General features: G+C 37.6%; 1 protein-coding gene across 2 annotated transcripts in view; it reads left to right on the top strand.

Annotated features, from left to right (window-relative positions):
* Nucleotides 1–14,652, top strand: part of Fut8 (fucosyltransferase 8) — a 215,279-nt gene that overhangs the window by 21,130 nt on the left and 179,497 nt on the right. The window lies entirely within an intron of this gene.

Genomic DNA, 14,652 nt, shown 5'->3' with positions numbered 1-14,652 from the left:
GGCCAACTTAATCTACATAGTGAGTTTTAGGACAGCCTGGACAATGTAGAGATTGGGTTTCAAAAAATCAAAACAATAAAACAAAAAATAAGGCCTAACAATTTGCTGCCTGCAAGAAATTCATCTTCCTGGCAAATACAGATACAGACCGAAAATAGAAAGGTGGGAAAATGATATCTCAAGCCATACTCCCATATGACTAGATAGACCTCAAGCCAAAACTGTACAGAACATAGTTTACTACATATTGATAAGGGAAACAATTATCAAGATGACATAATTGCGGATACGCCCCACAGTTGGAACACCTGATTTCATATAACAAGTGCTATTAGATAAAAATAGGGAGAAAGACCTCAGTAAAACAATAGTGGGTGACTTTAGCATTCTACTATCATAAACAGATTATCCAGACCAAAAACGTCAAGAAAGAAACATCAGGGTTAAATTAAATTATACATTAAATTCACCAGCACATTAAAAAAGATCATGCATGCTGATCAAATTAGTTCCCTCCAGAAATGCGAAGATCATTCAACATACAAATCAATAAATAAATAGAATCAAGAAAAATCACTGGTTATCTCAATAAACTGAGAAAAAGCCTTTGACGAAATTAAATAAAATTAATTTGATAAAATTAAATAAATAAAATTAAATACTTCTTAAATAGCTCTGAGGAAATAGCAATAGAAGGGTCATACCTTAATACAATAAAAGCAGTGTATATCTGACTCAAACAACATCATCTTGGTGGGAAAAGCAAAGTATTCCCTTTAAAATCAGATATGAGTCAAGGGAATTCATTCCCAACTACTTGAAATTTTAGCCAGAGTAGTCAGACCCCCTCCTCCCAAAATATGGTAAGAGCATTGTTTGGTTTGGTTCCCAGTACCACATTGTAGCTCACAACTATCCCCAACTTCAGTTCCAGGGTCTCCAGTGCCCTCTTCTGACCTCTGTGGGTACCATGCAAAACCACTTACATGCATTAAATAAAGTAAACAGATCTTTAAAAAGAGAAAGTAACAAAAGGAATATAAATAGAACAGGAAGAAGTCAAACAATCTCTACTTGCAGATAATATGTTTTATAGAAGGTTCTGAGAAGACTCAGATCTCACAAACATTTCCAGCAAAATAGAAGCATACATAATCAACATATAAAAATCAGTAACTTTTATACTGATACCAAACTTCCTAAGGAAGAAGTCAGAAAAATAATCCCATTCTCAATAGCTGAAAACAAAAATAAAAACTGCCTTAATTAAAAAAAAATAATCTGAAGGAATAACCCTATCCAAAGAAGTGAAATATCACTATTTCAAATAACAATATCAATTGTCAAAGAAACTGAAGAAGACACAAGGAGCTAGAAAGACCTCAATGTTTATGAATTGGGCGCATTATTATTATTTTGGTTTTCGAGACAGGGTTTCTCTATGGCTTTGGAGGCTGTCCTGGAACTAGCTCTTATAGACCAGACTGGTCTCGAACTCACAGAGATCCACCTGTCTCTGCCTCTGGAGTGCTGGTATTAAAGGTGTGTGACACCACTGACTGGTGTATCGGGAGAATTATTATTGTTAAAATGGTCATATTATTGAAAGTGATATGCACATTCAATAACACTCCCACCACAACTGTAATGACAACTAGAAATCCATAAAATTCTTATGAAAGCACAAAGCAATTCCAAGCCAAAGCTGAAATAGTGACATTATAGTACCTGTTTGCAAAGTATACTACAGATTTACAATTCCAAAAACAAGTATGGTGTTGGCAGAAAATCAATACGCACAGGCCAGTGGGATAGAAAATCTAGAAATAAAATCATACAGACAGTTCTAGTCATCTTGTCCTCTGCAAAGACCCAAACACATACTTTGGAGAAAAGACAGCTTCTTCAGTAAATAGGCCTAGGAAAACTGAGTATCCACATGAGAGCATTTTAAACTGTTCCATCTTACACTTTGTACAAAAATGAACAAAAAATGGATGAAAGTTCTTCATACAGAACTCTGAGGCTGTTAGGAAAACAAACAGGAACCACTTCAAGGTATGTCACAGGTGGTGACTTCCTGAATAGAACTCCAACAGCACCAGGCGTGGTGGTGCATGCCTTCAATCCTAACACTTGGGAGGTAGAAGCAGGCAGATCTCTGAGTTCCAGACTAGCCTGGTCTACTAAATGAGTTCCAGGACAGCCGGGCTTTTACACAGAGAAACCCTGTCTCAAAAAATCAAACCAAACAAACCCCTCCCAAATTCTAATTACTTAGGAAATAAGAGCAAGAATTGACAAATGGAAGTGATATCAAATTAAGTAATCAAGTAAGTAAGTGGGGGATATGATCCAAACAGATACTTTTTAAAAGAAGTATGTGATCAACAAATTTGTGAAAAAGTATTCAATGTTTAGCCACCAGGGAAACACTGATCAGAACCACATTCTTATTCTAGTTAGGATAATGGCTGCTTTTAAAAAAGCAAAAAATACAGAAATGATTTAGTAAATAAAGTGCCTGTCATAAGGACCTGAGATCATAATCTTTGGTACCCATGAAAAACCAAACCAAACCCGTGTGTGGTTGCTCAGGTCTATAACCTGAGTGTAGGGGATCTAGAGACAGATCCCAGGAGCTCACTGGCAAGCTAGTCTAGTGAATTGGTAAGCTCCTGGTTCAGTGAGAGTTCAAGGTGGAAGGGAGCAGGAGATAGGGCTCAGTGCTTAACAGTACTTGTTCCTCTCAAAGAGGACCTTTTGTTCCTCTCAAAGAGGACCTAGGTCCAACACTTACCACTCACATGGTGGCTCACAACTGCCATAACTCTAGTTCCAGGGAGCCCCTCTTGTAGTCTACAAAGACACTTCGGCATGCATTTGGTACACATACATACATACATGCATACATACATGTAGTCACTCACACATAAAGTAAAAAAATCTTCCCAAGAGATACTTAAAGGTGGAGATAACCTGGTGTCAGGTCTTGCCTTCATGCACTTAGGTATGACCTAAGGGTGCTTGTGTCTACCGTGCCCCCAACCAATTAAAAAAAGATGAAAAATATTGAATGCTAGTTAGGATGTAGAGAAACAAACAAACAAACCAGCTATTGTACACTCTTAATAGGAATGTAAACTGCTTTTCTGTTTCTTTCAGTGTTGATTACTAATTGTGAATCAAAAATGTACCATTTAATATTTTAAAACCTATTTCAGTATAATCAGGAAAGAGATATGATTTTGTTGTTGAGTAACACAATCTTAGTTGTTCAGTACTGTTTTTATTTTGAATTTAATAAAGAGGGATAAGATAAGTACAAGTTTTTTGTACTTGGATGTGTAAAGTTCTTAATTTGGACATTCATCCCAACCAAAGTTGCTTCCATATCAGGCCTGTGTCAAAGAAAGACTGAAATACTTAATCATTGTAGAGTTTTGAAAATTATCCAAATAAAATAGTATTTGAATGAGTCCTAGTTGAAATCCCTAGCTCTATCTAATCTTAATGAGCCTAGAGGACATTGTGCTAATCGAAGTAAGCAAGGCATGCACAAATACTGCATGACTTCATATATGCATGGAATTGGACAAAGTGAAGCTCATGGGTGCAGAGCATTAGAAAGGTGGAGGAGGTGGTAGACATGGGGAGATGTTAAAGAGTACAAAGTTTTAGGATATGTTCTGGACATGGAAGCACAGAAATATCCTTCTATTTATTCTATTTGGTTATAGTTGATGTATACTTGAAAATGGTTTAGAGAGCATCTCTTTTTTTATGTATGTTTTAAAATTTAAATTAGAAACATGCATGCTTCAAATGTCAATCCTGGCTCCTCCCTTCTTCTTCCACCAGCCCCACCCCTCTCCACCCCCAGCCCAATCCCCACATCATTCCTTGGGGAGGGTAAGGCCCTCCTTGGGTGGATCTCCAGAGTCTGTCATTTCATCCAGGGCAGTATCTAGGCCCTAACCCATGTGTCCAGGCTGAGAGAGCATCCCTCCATGTGGAATGGGCTCCCAAAGTTCATTTGTGTGCCATGGTGAACACTAGTCTACTACCCAAGGCCCCAGAGATTTCTGAGGCCTCCTCACTGACACTACATTCATGAAGTCTTAGTCATCAGTCTGGGGTTCAAGAGCTCACCTTTGTCCAGTCAGCTGTCTTTGTGGGTTTCACCAGCATGGTCTTGACCGCCTCGCTCATCACTCCTCCATCTCTGTTACTGGGTTCCAGTGGGTTAGAGAGCATCTCTTAAATAGTCTCCCGCCTTATTTTGGTGTGTAGTATTTGCGCATGCACGTGTGTGTGTGTGTGTGTGTGTGTGTGTGTGTGTGTGTGTGTGTGTGTGCCTGCGTGCGTGCATCTCTGTGTGGTGTGTGTGTATGTGTGGTGTATGTATGTATGCTTGCTCTGCAGATGGATGTGGAGACCGCAGGCTGATATCAGGATGGCCTTCATTAATCATTCTCCATCTTACTTTTTGAGATAGCATATTTACTGAACCATGAGCTTAACATTTCAGCCAGTCTGGGTGACTATTGAGCTGTCAGAATTCCTTTGTCTCCACCCCCATCAGTGCTAGGGTTGCACAGGGACATTTCTGTGCTCAGTTTTTATGTGGGTGCCAGGGATCATGAACTCAGGTTCTCATGCTTTTACAGCAAGCATTTTACCTGCTGAGATATTTCTCCAGCCTCTTAATTAGTCTTAATATATACAAAAAGATGTATATATGAGATGACTGTATTAAATTAGCTTCATTTAATTATTCTATGATGTGTGTATATGTCAAGACATAATGCTATATATCATACATGTACAGTTTTATAAGGGCTGCAGTGGCATGTATGTATAGCCCCAGCTACTTAGGAGACTGAGGAGGAGGATTGCTTGAGTTTGAGGTTAGCCTGGGTGAGCAATGCAGTGAATCAGCACTCCCCTCCCTATGTCTTTGTCATCTACCCCACCCTTCAGAATTTAAAGGTTTTTTTTTCTTTCTCACTCACTATGTAGGTAGCCCAGGCTGGCCTTGAACTCAGCTTCCCAAATGCTGGAATTGCAGGCATGAACTTAAAAATTAAGCATTCCTGGCTTAAAATTTTTTATTTCAATTTTTGCATTTTGATTAGTCTATTAATTTACAAGTATTACTGTGAATTTTATTAGTGCATGCGAAGAAAAAATAAAGCACCATAGCAAAATGACGGGATGAGCTAAATTATAGTCCAGGTAGGTCACTTATTTATTGTTTTTTTGTTTTGATTTTTTTGTTTTCTTTAGACAGGAAGTTTCTTCTCAGTTACATTTAGATGAAGTTGTCTCATTAAAAGTGAGAAAATCTGGCTGTGGGTGGTGGTACATGCCTTTAATCCCAGCACTTGGGAGGCAGAAGCAGGGGATCTCTGAGTTCGAGGCCAGTGTGGTTTACAAGGTGAACTCCAGGACAGCCAGGGCTATATAGTGACACCCTCAAAAAAATAACAAAATAAATAGACTTCTTTAGTTGTACAGTAATATGTAAGTATGAAATTTCATAGTAATTATTTTAGACCAAAGATAAGAAAACTAGAATTATGTTTTACAGTGTAATCAATAGTCATGCCCTTTACTTGCAGAAGAAGAATAAAATAGCTAAAGTGTCAGTGAGTTATACAGAAACAAGTGTATTTATACAGAATTTTCATGGTTGCTTTCTTAGTTTAGATCTTACTAAAATTTTTTTAGACTTGTTTATGTCTGTGTTTTGCCAACATTTTGTATGTATGTGTACTGTGTACATACATGGGTATTCGGTATCCCCTCAAATTGGAGTTATTGAAGGTTGTGAGCCAGTATGTGGGTACTGGGACTTGAACCTGAGTCCTTGAAAGAGCAAAAAGTATTATTAATTTCTGAGTCTTCTCTCATCACCTAGATGGCTCACAACCACCTGTAACTTCAGTTACAGAGTATCCAACACCCTCTTCTGGCCTCTGTGGGCACTAGCACACAAACGGTACACTGGCATAAATGCTTGCAAAACACCCATATACAAAAGTTATGGTACAGGGGTGGGGAGATGGCATAGTGGGTAAGTTCTTTGCTGTTAAGCACAAATACTTGAGTTGGATCCCCAGCACCCACATAAATTGTTGAGTGTGGTGGTGCATACCTGTAACAACGGTTCTGGAGGGGCAAAGACAAGCAGATCCCATAGGAGGGCTGGCCAGTTTGTTTAGCTGAAACAGTGAGCTCCAGCTTCAGTGAGAAACCAAATAAGGTAGACATCCATTGAGGAGGATATCCCTGCATCATCACTGGCTAGCTCACACACAGGCATGTGAATAAGGTAGATCGGTTGAGGAAGTACACCCTGTGTTGACATCTGGCCTTCAGATGCAAGTGCATATATTCACACAAGCACATACATCACACACACATATACACATACATGCATACATACATATAAATAAAAATAAGTCTTCCATGTCAAGATCATGTTAATATTTGTATGCTAAAGGCTTAGTATAGTTCCTAACACAAAATGTACATTCAATAAATACTTTTTACAATTAGGTTATTTTGTGAAGAAAGATTTTGAAAAGATGAGAAGTTGAAAAGAGTTTAATTTTCTTAATTTAAGAAAAAAATTTAAAAATCTCAATATAAATTGAATTTGAGTATATTTTCTACCCAGTGAATTGAAAAACTTTGCATGAATGTTCATTGCTTATGATGCCAATTTGAAATTTTGTGTGGTAGACGATTCTGAAAAGATATCGAGTATAGTTTAGTTTATGAAAGAATTTCATCCCATTTACAGGCTAAGTGATATAATATTAAATGTGGTTCTCTTTCAGATAAAATTAACTGTAGTATGTATTTAAAAAATTGAGTCTATAAATACCATTAAGTAATAGAAAATGCAAATTAAAGTAATGAGATACCATTACCTAGCTATTATAATACCACAGGTTAAGAAACAGGTACATTTCTGACAGTAGCCAGCTGGCAAAGATATAGAGCAACTAGAATGCTCATGTACTGCTGATGAAAATGAAAAATTGCACAGCAATGTTGGGAATTCCCTACAGAGCCATCATGTGAATAAGCAATCCCACCCAAAGTATTTACCAAAGAGAAATGGAACACATGTTCACAATTGTCAAAACTCAGAAAAGTGCAAATGTCAGTGTATGAGTGGGTAAATTGTAGTAGGTCATGCAATGGAATATTTCACAATGAAAAGAAATGGACAGTTAGTACATTTAACTTGAATGACTCCCAGAGGCATTGTGCTTTGTGAAAGAAGCTAGTCTCATTATTCCATAATACGACATTTGCAAAAAGACAAAACTATAATCATGACCAGAACATTGCTGCTCTAGTTTGTTTTTGTTCCCTGAAAACATTATTGTTGAAATTATTCCCAGTGCAGCAGTGTTGAAAGGTGATCTGTTGGGTGCTGTCCTTATGAATAAGTTGATGTCCTTATGAGTTTCTGGAAGTAGGTTTGCTCCATTGCTTCTCCTCTATGATGACACTGTCTTCTTTTGCCCCTTTGCCATCCACCATGTTAGTGTGCAGCAAAAATGGCCCTCACCAAGCATTGAAACATTCTTTTAAAAGTTTTTATTTTTAAAATTGTATGCATGTGTGTGGGTATATCTATGCAAGTACAGGTGTCTTCAGAGGTCAGAGGCTTTGGATCTTCTGGAACTTGACATGGGAGCTGGAAATTCAACCTGGGTCTTCTGCAAGGGTAGCTTGCATTCTTAGTCACTGAGCTGTCTTTCCAGCACCAAACACTGAATTTTACTCTTGGACTTCTGAGCCTCCATAACTGTGAAGAATATACTTCTGTTCTTTATAATCTACCCTCTAAGATATTGTTACAGTCACACAAAATGGACTGAAATCCCTAGGTTTGGAATTGAGAGAGTCTGTGACTAGAGAGAAAGCAAGGGCTTTTTGGGGGATGTTGGTAGTGGTGATAGAACTATTCTGTATCTTGAATGTGAGGGTATTTACTCAAATTTATAAATGTTTTAGAAGTTTTAGAACTTTATGCTTCTGCTTCTCACCCAAAGCCCATTTTTATGGTATATTAACTTAAAATTTGAATATATGCTCATAACTGAATATATGTCTGCTTTTAAAGACATTTTGTATAATTTCTGGTTTAAAAAACTTATATTAATACTATCTGATGTTTTTAGCTTGCAAGGATTTATATGAGCAGTGACTTATACACAGAAAACCTTTTTGTTCAAAATCAGGTCTTTTTATGTTGCCCAAGCTGGTCTTGACCCTCTGGACTGAAGTAGTCATAGGTAGTCCCAGCCTCTTGAGTGCTAGAACGGAATGCATGTGTCATCATACCTGACTTAGGGTACCTTTAAAAGATTGCTATATAAATATTCAAAGAATTGGAATAATCATTTGATGTAAAATTTTTGTTGGCCACTTAGTTTTGGTTCACAGAGCATGAATCTGATAGGGCTGGGATTTTAAGAATATCAGACTGAGATGTTCTTTTATTTATTTGTGTTTTAATAAAAGTTCTTAAATTATAACATAAAGCACGAATACAGAAAACACACAAAATGAATATTTATTTCATGTATTAAAAGTGAACACATTTAGGACAACTACCCAGAACTTGTTAGCTCCCCCACAAGCTTTCTATGTACCCTGTGTCAGTCATAACTGCTTCCTTTCCCAGTAGCAGCCACTGTTTTGTCTAAGCATGTGTCCCTAGACACTGTGACTTAGTCTTACTTTTGTTTTAATTTGGTGCCTTTTGAACTCTTTTTAAAAATCATTTAAAAATTTTTTAAAACTTTTCTCTTTTTACATACCAATCCCAGTTCCCACACCCTCCCCCCTCCTGCTTGCTCTCCCCACCTTCCCCCACCCCATACCCACCCACTCCTGAGAGAGGGTAAAGCTTCACATGGGGAGTCAACAAAGTCTGGCACATCATTTTGAGGCAGAACCAAGGCCCTCCTTCCTATGTCTAGACTGAGCAAGGTATCCTCCAAAGAGAATGGGCTCCAAAAAGCCAGTTCCAACACTGGGGATAAGTCCTGGTCCCATTGCCAGTGGCCACACAGACTGCCATCTACATCTAGTTTGGTTCTGTGCAGGTTTCCCCAGCTGTCAGTCCAAAGTCAGTGAGCTCCCACTAGCTCAGGTCAGATTTTCCTGTGGTTATCCCCAAACTGGTCTTGACACCTTTGCTCATGTTATTGCTCCTCCCTTGCTTCAACTGGACTCTGGGAGCTTGGCCTTGAACTCTTAATAAACTTGTTTCCCTCCTGTCTCTCCTTTTTCTTTCAATTTAGCTGCTGAGCTCTGGGTTTGCAGTTTTCTAAAGACTGAATTTTGCCATAATTTAACATGCATCTCTGTTTTCTGTATGCTCTGAAGATTTCCAGCTGAATCCAGATTTGATTAGAATTGATGTGATCTGTTTGTAAAACCTGTGGAGGCATGTGATGATGGGTAACTTTCTGAAGTAAGATCCATTAATTCTTTGTGGGGTTGAAAGATGGTGATATTCTAAATTATCCCTTCTAAGAAGGATTCTTCTATACAACACTCTATTTATGTATTTGATTATTGGCTTGTAAAATTAACAAAGAGAATAAATATTTACTTAATTTTTATTTACTAAGGTTGAGTCTAAACCTTTGAAGGTGTTAGGTGCGTTTTGTTGTTATTGTTGTTCCATAGTCAAACATATTTAGATATTAGTTAACTGCTATTATTGTGGTTAATGAGGTTCATTATAGTTCATCTTGGAACAGTGAGCATCTTTAAGACATTCTGAATTCTTTCAACATGACACTACTCATCTTTGATAGTGTTATATAACAAGTTGTTCCAGAATTATGCTGTAGATTTTTTTGTTGATTCTCTGAAAGTAGTCATTTCTTCAAAACTCTTTGGCCATGGAAATTATTCTGTAGTGGGGTCCTAGTTCAAGAGTAGGCTAGAACTTGACCAATAAAAAGAATTTTGGTTTAGCTTAAATAGCACTCAGGTATAACTGCTTCCTTCCCCAGTAGCAGCCTCTGTTTTCATTTTTATGGTCATATGTATTTTTATTGTTCAAACATGTGTCTCTAGACACTGCAACTTGGCCATGGAAAAAATTAATTTAATAAATATTTGCTGAGTACATATTAGGCTGTGAATATCTTTTTAAGGCCATGATTTTACTCTCTCCCTCCTCCAAACATATGGTTCCTAGGTGCTCACTATATAGTGAAATGAATAAAATCCTGGCTTTGATAGCATATCTTGTTCTTTCTTACATAAATTGTGTAACTTTGAATAACAACAACAACTTACTAGGGGCTGGAGAGATGGCTCAGTGGTTCAGAACACTTGATGCTCTTCCAGAGGACTCTGGATTGACTCCCAGCAACTGCCTATAACTCCAGTTTCAGGAGTTCTGACAGTCTCTCTTGGCCTCCTTGGTACCTGCATGCAAATAGTGTTCATATATACACTTAGCCACATACATAGTCGCATACATAAAATAATAAAATTTGTATATAAAATGAATAAGTTACTAAACTCTGAATCTTTCTGTATAAAATGGACTGATAACCCACAGAAACAGTTGACCTGAACAAGGGGGAGCTCTTGGACCCCAGATTGATGGCTATGTGGAAAGCATGGGACTGACCCAGACCCCTTGAATGTGGGTGTCAGTGAGGAGGTCTAGGTAATCTGTGGGACCGTGGGTAGTATTTATCCCTGGCATACAAATGGACTTTGGCTGCCTATCCCACAATGAGGGATGCTCTCTCAGCCTGGTCTCTTGTGGGAGGGCCTAGGCCCTGTCCTGGATGAAATGACAGACTCTGAAGATCCTCCATGGAGGGCCTCACCCTCCCTAGGGATTGGAGTGGAGATTGGGTGGGGGACTGGGGAGCCTGGGGTGGGGCAGGGGAGGAGGGGAGGGAGAGGGATCTGGGTTTGACTTGTGAAGCAAGCTTGTTTCTAACTTAAAAAAAAGGAAGAAAAAATATATTAAAAAATGGACTGATAGCCAACATAGAATTCCTGAGATTTGAGTGGAATAATTTAAATATGTTAACATTGTCTCTGTTTAATTGTATACACCTAATACACCGTTACTATAATTATTATTACTATTCCTATTGGGCTTGTATATTTTTCTTTTATTTTTTTCTATTTGACTTTTTAAAATCTAAATTAGAAACAATCTTATGTTACATATCAATCCCGGTTCCATTAAGGCATATTTTCCTTAAGTGTTTTTAATCATTTTATTTAATATTGTAAAACCAAGTGCATGGAGTACATATATTAATTGGTGGTGAGAACACCTTACCAACATGGTATATAACATAATTAATTTGACAGTATAGATTTTTCTGCCTCAAATAAATGTAGCATTTGTAACTTCATGTGTTAGTTAATAATTTAAACCATAATATTTGCCAAATTGGCTTCTAAGCATTGTATTTTTAGTTTTGTGTTCCCCAGTTGTAAGTAGACAAAGTTAAAGATATGCTTTCTATAGTACATTAAATTAACTTGTGATATAGTCTTTGACTTGTAAGCACCTTAAAATTAAGTGCTCTGTAGAATAGAAATTGCCAGTGTAGAAACTTTTCTCCTGCTTTATTCACATTACTTAGGAAGCGATACTATGTAGAGGAATGTCACCTTTCCTGGTAGGAACCATTGATTTTTCTTGTCATTGTTTCTAAATTCAGATTCTGCTGCTGAATAACTGCTCCTCTGTAGAGTTGCCATGCTGTTAGGTGTGTATCCCTGCTCTAATGAGAATGAGACAGAAAATTTCTTATGACCATAGCCTGGGACTCAGAATATTAATACATATACATATACTCAACTCATATTTTCTTATATTTCTAAGCTGTAGTTAGGAATAGTTAATAAATTACTATTTAGTACTTAATATGGGCTGGCTGAGGGATAGAATTCCATTTATACATCCTTTTTCCGTGTAAAGAGATAGTTCATTATTAGTTCCAAATAAATTTTAGGAATAACTGATTCCTTCACAATGACTTGTCTACATTTACATGTAAGGATGCTCAGCTTGCCAGTTGCCAAGCCTGCATGTTTTCAATCCGCAGGGATTATACATGTGACTGATGTTAAAGCATGGGTTGTTTTTGCATTTTAAAAAATATTATTGTTTGATTTTGATCAGATCTACCTTCCTCTCACTCCTCTTCACTTCCTTATCTATCCTCCACTTTCCCTGCTACTCTCACATGCTCTTTAAAAAACTCACTCAGTCCATTTAGTGTTGCTTGTGTGCTCATGGGTGTAGGGCCTCTTTTTGAGTTGTTGGTCAATAGGGTCCTATAGTACCTACACTACAGGCTGTTGCCATTGCTCTTAGTTACCCTCCATAACTTGGTGGTAAGACCCTGTGGTGGAAGACAGCATATATTTGAGTAGTTGGAGATTGAAAAGTCAAACTGGCTCTGATGGAAGCTCCATCATTTACTGGCTAGCTTCCTTATTGCTGGAAGGTGCTGTGCATGCTAACGGAGAGAAAAATAGACTTACCTAGCTGTGAACCCCGTGAGTTGCAACAACTGGTCTGGTAAGATACGTCTCCCTGTGCAGCAGGGCATGGGTATTTTTGTGTTTTTGCCCATTTATACTGCTATAACAAAACCACAGTCTGATTATGAAGAACAGACTTTTTTTTTACAGTTCTGAGATGAAATCCATAAAGGCATTGGCATTTAGCATCTGATGAGGGCCTTTCTTCTGTATCCTCACATGATAGAAGGGACAGAGGGGTGAAGGAAGGATAGTGCTGTGAAAAGGGAAAGGTACCACTTCATCACTCCCCTTCATAAAAACCTTAGTCATATCTATGAAGGGTCTGCCCTTTATGACTTACTTTGGAGCCCCACCTCTTAATGTCACATTGGTCATTGAATTTTGGCATATAAATTTTGGGGATACATCCATACTATAGCAGATAGTATTTCTTGAATGATTAGAGACTGTAAACTTTATTCTGTGTAAAGCTGCTAGATTTAAAACACAAACAAGTTTTGGAATCTGAGCCAAGTACAGATTCTAGCCCCACCATTTCATTTACAAACTGAATTGTCCTCCATAACTGTAAAACAGTGATGAGAAAGAACTGTATGGTTAGTGAGGTTTTAAGTGATTTAGCAGTACTTCTTGTAAAGTGCATATTTAGCTAACACACTTGGTGAACATTAGGTACTCAGTAGCTACCATCAGAGCTTGAATTCTTGGTGGTGGTTCTTTCATAACTTGGTGCCTAAACAGCGTCTCACCTGCATATATAGAATTATGTTCTGAAAGACATAGTAGTAAACAGATATGCTAGTGTATGTGGGCATCTCATTGACCATTTCAAGGAATAGATGACTTGTTTTAAGCTTTCCCTTTAAAAAAATTAAGTTATTCCTATTAATGAAGCTCAGGTAACAAGTGACAACCACAGGTAAGACAATCTTCTATTTATGCTTCAAATTGTTATGATAGTAAGCTTTGTTTGGAAGGATTTTTATGGAGGCATTGTCTGTATATTCCCTTCCTTCTTTCCTTCCTTCCTTCCTTCCTTCCTTCCTTCCTTCCTTCCTTCCTTTCCCTTCCCTCCCTCCCTTTCCTTTCTTTCCTTCCCCCTCCCTGACAGGATTTCTCTGTGTAGCCCTGGTAATTTTAAATTACTGTACAAAGCAATGTGTTTCGTTATGGCATTTTCATACATATATGTAAGCAGAAAAGCAGGGATTTTGGTCTGACTGTTCATTGAATTTTTTCTCTGCTCTTTGAATAATACTTGGGTTATAATAATGTATATATAATTTATCCAATAAATTTTTGTTAAAAGGATCAAAAGAAAAACCAACAGAACTAATCAAGCATCAAGGCAGGAGTACTTGGAGAGTGATCCAGTGTTAGAGATGAGTGTTAATAAAAATGGGACACAGTCTGTGAGCTTTTGATAACACATGAGGTCCCTGGAAACGGTTTTTACCTTAGCACATGCCACAGGAGAGTTTATATAACATTTATTCAAAGGTTCAGGTTCTAGAGACAGCCTTGAGTCAAATCTCATTTTACACTTAAGTGTGTCATTGCACTTCTGGTAAGATATGTCTCCCTGTGCAGCAGGGCACACAGTTTCTTCTACAAAGGAAGAGTGAACTATACAGACTCATGTAAGAAAAAAATGTGTCTTGCATATAGTAAATGTCACATAATTTTTGCTTTCTCTCAGTATATCACTGCTTAATGTTTCAGGAATGACTTCATCTTCTGTTTTAATTTGCTCAAAAGAAAACGACCTTTTATACCTGCTAACAAAGTTTTGACATGATGTCTCTTCCAAATTATTTAGCTGTGGATGCAGATAATCTCATTGTCTTTCATATCAGCAAAGATCTTTATTTTTAATTTTTTTAAAGATTCATTTATTTGTTATGAATACAACATTCTGTTTCTGTGTATGTCTGCACACCAGAAGAGGGTACCAGATCTGATTATAGATGGTTGTGAGCTACCATGTGGTTGCTGAGAATCTAACTTGGGTCCTCTGTAAGAGCAGCCTGTTCTCTTAACCTCTATGCCATCTCTCCATCCCAAGATCTTTAT

This window comes from Mesocricetus auratus, unplaced genomic scaffold, assembly GCF_017639785.1.
Source record: "Mesocricetus auratus isolate SY011 unplaced genomic scaffold, BCM_Maur_2.0 Super-Scaffold_15014, whole genome shotgun sequence".
NCBI classification, from domain to species: Eukaryota; Metazoa; Chordata; class Mammalia; order Rodentia; family Cricetidae; genus Mesocricetus; species Mesocricetus auratus.
This window is presented reverse-complemented; position numbering and strand designations above follow the sequence as displayed.